This window comes from Peromyscus eremicus, chromosome 12 (genome assembly GCF_949786415.1).
Source record: "Peromyscus eremicus chromosome 12, PerEre_H2_v1, whole genome shotgun sequence".
NCBI lineage: Eukaryota > Metazoa > Chordata > Mammalia > Rodentia > Cricetidae > Peromyscus > Peromyscus eremicus.
The window spans coordinates 6,495,107-6,501,525 of NC_081428.1; the positions used below are offsets into that span (position 1 = coordinate 6,495,107).

Consider the following 6,419-nt stretch of genomic DNA (forward strand, 5'->3'; position numbering starts at 1 on the left):
CCAGCTTTATTGCAGCATGCATGACCATACATACACACAGACACACACACACAAACACACACAGTACACAACACAATACACAGATACACACTCTAAGGTAAAGTCCTGGGGAAAATGGGAGAGGAAAGAGAGAGCCACAGAGAGGAGGTGGGAAACCTACAGCAGGGAAGATCAGCCACACACAAAGACCTTGGACTGTGCTCTGGAAATGAGGGTTAAGTCAGAGGGGAAGACACGCAGTTGGTAGATCCCGAGATGCACGCGCAGGAGTCTCTGGAGAGGACTCATCAGAGGGTAGTCTACAGGCAGGAGGCACACGCACTGCTCTAAGTAGGGTGTCATACCAAAAAGACCAAGAAAAACTGCAGTGAACACTGAAACCCTGTGCTCTCAAAATGGTGGTCCACCAGATTTCTCTGTCTTGGGTGGCTATTGAGGGCAGAGCTCAGGGCCTCACACACTACAGAGGTGCTCTACTCAGAACTACATCTCCAGCCACATCCTTCAGTTTAAAGCTTTCTGTGCTGAAGCTGACAAAACCCCAGACAGAGAGCATCTTTGCTGTTGTTCACCTGAGTAGACTGCAGCAAGACAGCCAATGACCTGCACACACCGAGACAAGCCTTTACCATACAAGACCAGCATGGACAGCCAATGACCTGCACACACCGAGACAAGCCTTTACCACAGAAGACCAGCATGGAGAGAAAAAAGCTGTCTTGGAGTAAGGGACACAGAAGAAAAAGCTCCAGTGTTTCCGTGGATGAGAAGCCACATCCAGGAAATAAAGACAGGCTCTCACAAGACTCGGGCACAGAAAAGATTTTAAAATGAAAACCTGATAGAAGTTGCTTAAATTTGTCCACAAAAAAAAAGCTAGAAGATACAGCTTAGAAACTCCTCTGAGAAGAGGAAAAGAGCTAAAAAGAGCGAGCCAACAAAACGGAGAAAATTAGGTGTAGCAACCCAAGCGATCCAAGGGCTAAACAAAGAGTACCCCCCTACACCCCAGGACTGTGCTGGCACGCTCAGAGAGCCCACTGGGGCCAGAGACTTCCAGCAAAACTTGTAATTCTGAAATGTTGTAACATGAAACATACAAACTAGGAAAAAAAATCATATTAGGTTTCCAAATTTCCACTGTTTTCTAGTTTCTAGTGTTCTGAAAGCTTTCCAATTTAGAATTCTGTATTCAAACACTAAATATGCAAATAAAACGCCTTTTAATTCTACAGACTTTGGAGTAAATGTGACAAGTGGGTCAGTATTGTCAGCTTTTCAAGTCCAGATTCCCAGACACATGTGAAAGCTGAGCAGGCACTGTGTGGCCTGCAGTCCCAGCACTGGGCCAGCAGGGACAGGGAATCCTGGACAAGGAGCTAACTGCAGCTGGCAAGCTCAGGCTCAGCAGAGACTCTGCCGTAGGAAACAACTGGGAACACACCCAATGCCAGCTCCAGGCTTCCACAAGCATGTGCACACACACACCAAATAGATGAATTAAAAAGACCCGGAGCCAGCAGATGATGCCCTATATAACAAAGGGTGAAATGGTGCAGATCTCTACAGCTATGAGCACACTTAGACCATTTCCTACCAGATGCTGACCCAACTGGGATACAGAAAGAACAAGATGAGCCTAGAATGTTCTGGTATACTAGAAATAGGTACTTCCAACACTGATGGAGCTATGTCAAAACAACAACAAAAACCTTCCATGAAGGTCCCATTAGCTAAATCTGGAAACATATTTTAAAAAAATAATAAATGTGGCCTATGACTTACTAAATAATTAATTCATAGTTCACACTGACAAGAAAACTAGCCATTTTGTGCTATCGATTACAACTTAAGCAAAAATTGTAAGTGGATGCCCAAATTAGGGGGCCCAGTTTGATGGAGACTAGTTAAGTGCTTTCACTGCCTCAAATTACCACTCAAAAACTATTACCAAAAACAAACAAGCAAAAAAAACCCAGCTTGACAATGGAGCTATGAAGCGAGCACCTTGACCACAACAGGACATCTGAACACACTACCTTCACTATGGTGTATTCCTGCCCCAAATGGACAGTCAAGATCTAATCATGAGAAAACAACATGATCCCAAGTTGTGGGGCATTCAGAGCATCACTGGCCTCAAACATGGGGTGGGAGACAAGAAACTTGTCCCAGATTAAGGGGAAACAAGAGGCACAGAGCTAAATGCAACACTCGACCTTTAAATGATTTCTCTTTATGCTAACCAGCAACATCTGACGTCTTTGGACTAAAACACACCCAATGTAACTTTGTAGGTTTTTATAATAACTGTGATTAACTGTCGCTACCTTAGGAATGCCCCCAAGAACTTTAAAGGGAGTAATGTAAGCCACTGGCTCTCTCAGAAGCTTAAGATACGTCTGCAAAGCAAGCGTGGTAATGGTAACTCAGCTCAACTTGGGTGAAGACAATTCCTATGTCCCCTTGTCTTCTTCAGCTTCCTGTAACTTGAAGTGATTTTGAAATCATAAGGGAAAATCCAGAATGTTCTTCTTTACTCCATGTTTTACATCTAAGTATCCTTGGCCACTACCTGTGGGTGAGTTCACAATGCTTGTTAAAGTGAGAACACCAGTACGTGGTGATTCGGAAAGCACCCAAGAGCTAAGTCAGCAAGAACTTAAGTGGAGTCGGACTTGTGCAACTGAGACACGGCACACTGAATCTGGGGACAGATATTCACACTGAAAGAGTCACAGAAGTGTAAATTTTTCATTTTATTCAAAGTTGGTACAGAAGTGCTAACATTTCCATAAAATAATTACTACACTTCAGTTACAGGACAAAATACCACAGAAAGGAACGGACTTTGCAAGAAATGTACTCATCTTAAGTTTCCAAATACTTCTGAAGGCTAATGCAGCAGCTGGCAAAAGAACAGGAGTACACAAAGAACAGAGTGTTTTGTAGTCAGCAATGGAAACTGACAGCTCTGTAGCAGACCGGCTTTTGTTGTCAATTTTTAAACAACAGTAACACAACACAGTAAACCAAGATCACACAAGTCTACAATTTTAAAACTCAGTTGTACACAGTATAGGCAAGTTAGAATTGTCACAAATAGTTAACAATTTTAAATCTACAGTTTTAACTGTTTTCCTTTCAAGATGGAAGCAAATTCTAATTTCTTTGAAAATGAATTACACAATGAAATGGACCGTAGTAGTCAAACTTGAAAACAAAAGAGGCTGAGGACAACAGAAAATAAACTGAAAATAATTAAAAACTAACCAATAACAAATTAATGATCATCAACTCCTTATAACCACATTTGGTCTATAATATCAGACTAAAATGATACATGTACATAATACACAGCCGCAGTGTACTAACTGGTCTCTTAACCAGAAATGTGAACGAAGCTTTCACAGGCAGTACACTGGAAAAATATTTCTCAATGCAGACATCTTTTAAAATGCATTAATACTTACATATCAAAATTATTTCGATAAAAGCAGCAGTATTCCGCTGACATTTGGCTTAAAAATAAAGGAATGAATGAAGCAATTTCACAGGATATTATTAGAAAAGGAATTGTTCTCTTCTTGAAGAAGACTACTAACTTTTGCACAGCAACTATTTTTGATATCCATTTTGTCAAAAAAGAAAAATAAAAGCAGAAAAGCCTAACAGTTCATACGGTGATTACCAACAGTTCTAGACAAAGAAAGGCTTTGTCCAAGCAAGGGACAGGAAGGCCCTGCTGGGTCTGAACTCGGCAGGTGCTCACAGACTGAAGCAAGAATGGTAAGGGCAGCAGAGGAACGGTTCCATACCGTCATCAGACACTAACGTAGTCTGCTGCTATTTAGAAAATAATAATAATAAAGCTTTTACATCTTAAAAACCCCACAGAGAAGTCCATGAGCAAAAGACTTGGTGATCTATTTGCCACTCAAAAGTCTGAGATCTCACAGTGAAATTAGGAAATTATACATATTTACACTAGGACTACTTTTCACTTAGTCTAATTAAAGCAGTTTTCCATGAAATTATAAATGAAAATCATTTCTGCCAAAGAAATTTCAAAAAGCATTTTAAAAAGTTGTAATAAACGCTCTTGAAGGTACAGAATACATAGGTCAAAGGTTCACTGCTCTACACTGTCACATATTGCTAAGCCGAGGACATTCCTCACACACTTGTCCTCTCAGCTCCCCACCCCCACCCTGCAACCTCAAAGTTACCTGCTGTAAAATTCTGCTGTACGTACACACACCTAGCTTCTTGCTGGAAGGAGAAATCTCACCATCAGCGTTCATGTGAACTCTAAGATATATCACATACCAAGACTTTGTCTTTTTTTAAGGTCACATCAGTCTATACCATCTACAATCTTAGTTAAAAGGTTACAGAGGAGGCCCGCTCCTTTCTGCGAGCTGTATCTTAAGATGGAGACATAACTCGAGACGGCTCATTTTCATTCTTGGTAAACACGGGACTATGTGGAGGTAAAGGAAACCAGGGGAAAGGGCAATGGTGAGTGGGAAGAAATGCCATTTTCATTCCGGCATGCACACCCACAGCTTTCCACTCATCTAGTCTTGAGGAACTAACAGAACACATTAAAAAATTCTCAGTGCCATTATGAAAAGCAGTGTCATGTTGAATCTGTCCAGAAATAGTCTGATGTGCAGAACACACACATCCAACTCTCTACTAAAAAGTACAGGTAAGCACATAAGGAAAATAAAAGTAACGCCACCTTGTGCAAATCTATACAAAGATCAATGTGGTATTTGCACTATTTAATGTGAACTTTTTCATGTTTTTTAGAGCACTGTTAAAACAAGTAATATTTCTTCTAGACAAGATTTTTTTTTAACTATTCAAATAACTACAACTTACAAAGCTGTCACCTGCTCTGCCCACCAGAACCCCGCCTGTCCCAGTTTTAGTTTTGGACTGTGGGTCTGTGTCTACAAATCTCATTTTCCCTAGCCACCAAATCTAAGCAGTTACTCTCCCCATGGGAGCAACACAGAGTGAGATTAAGAGACTCTATGATCGAGACCCCAGCTCTAACAGCGGACTCACTGTCTAGCCTTTCAGTACTGTGGTCTTCCTGAAAACCCTGGGACAGAGTTTGGCGGGTTTATGACTTGCACTTGTGCGAGAGTGCTATGAGGTTTTGTGCTTTTTACAAGTGGAAACACACACACGTGAATACAGTTTTGTGCTTTCTATGGACTTTTAGCCTCTTCTCACACATGGAAATATAAACTATTCTTTGTTATATGAGTTCTCAGATGTCCTTAACAAACCTACTAGAACACTCTAAAAATATACTCAGAATTATAATGTAACCAAATTTTTAATTATAGATATAAAAGTAAATAAAGATGAATAAATAACATGAAGCCACAATATATATACTCAACTGCCTTATTTCCGTTACCCAAAAGACTACACATAAAAGTGTGTAAATGTGTATTTTCTAGTAGCTTTCTTCACTAGTTACAATAAAGTTAAAAACAACAAAGGAAGCTTACTGCCAAGAAAGGGCCGGGTGCAAACCAGCGTATCAATACTGGCAAGCAGAAGCTACCTACAACCTAACACAAACCTCAAAACTGATTACACTGTGGAAAACCTTGTCTACTAGCGATTGCCATTTGAAGATTTCAGTAAGCCAAATCTGTTTCCAATTTACACACACACACAGTTACTAATGACATACTGCTTTCAGAAGCCTAGGCTATACTGATAAACTGAACATTAAACGTGCGTGCGTGTGTGTGTGTGTGTGTGTGTGTGTGTGTGTGTTACTTACATATAAATTTATATATCCAGCAGCACTAGGGAAACAGGAGAATTCACCTAATTACGCTGTGGGATACACTGTCAACTTGTGCTGTCCAGAAAATCCCTAGCAGAGTTCACTAGACATTCACGTCTGAGTGAGTGAGGCGCAGGGGGGCAACAGTGCCAGCACACAACTCCTGGGCACAACTCCTGGGCCTTCCTGGGCACAGCAAACCACTGCTCCTACACCTGGAGGAGTCCGGCCATGAGCAGAGCGTGCAGGATGCATGCACCTCTAAAGAATAAAGTGCATCTCTTTTGTTTCTCAGCAAAGTGCTAAGGCCAGCAGCTAGCAGTTGCTAGAAAAATGGGTGGCTTACACTCGACCTAAACCTTGCCTGTTATAAAGGAGTGGAGACAGAAAAATGAACGGAATCGACTTCACAACACTGCTGTAGTGATCAGTGAGTAGTGAGAACTTTAAATGAAAACACATGACTAAGTGTGGGACTTGGCACCAACATCACTCTCTCATGGAACCTCAGCTCACTTCACTAAGCAGCTACAGTAGTCACCAGAGCGTGACAGGAGAGGTCCAAACCCAGTTAGGAGAGGCGATCTTCAGGAGAAGG

General features: G+C 41.3%; 1 protein-coding gene across 1 annotated transcript in view; it reads right to left on the minus strand.

Moving 5' to 3' along the window:
* The window catches only part of Mrps6 (mitochondrial ribosomal protein S6), a 60,125-nt gene that overhangs the window by 27,694 nt on the left and 26,012 nt on the right, over positions 1-6,419 (minus strand). The window lies entirely within an intron of this gene.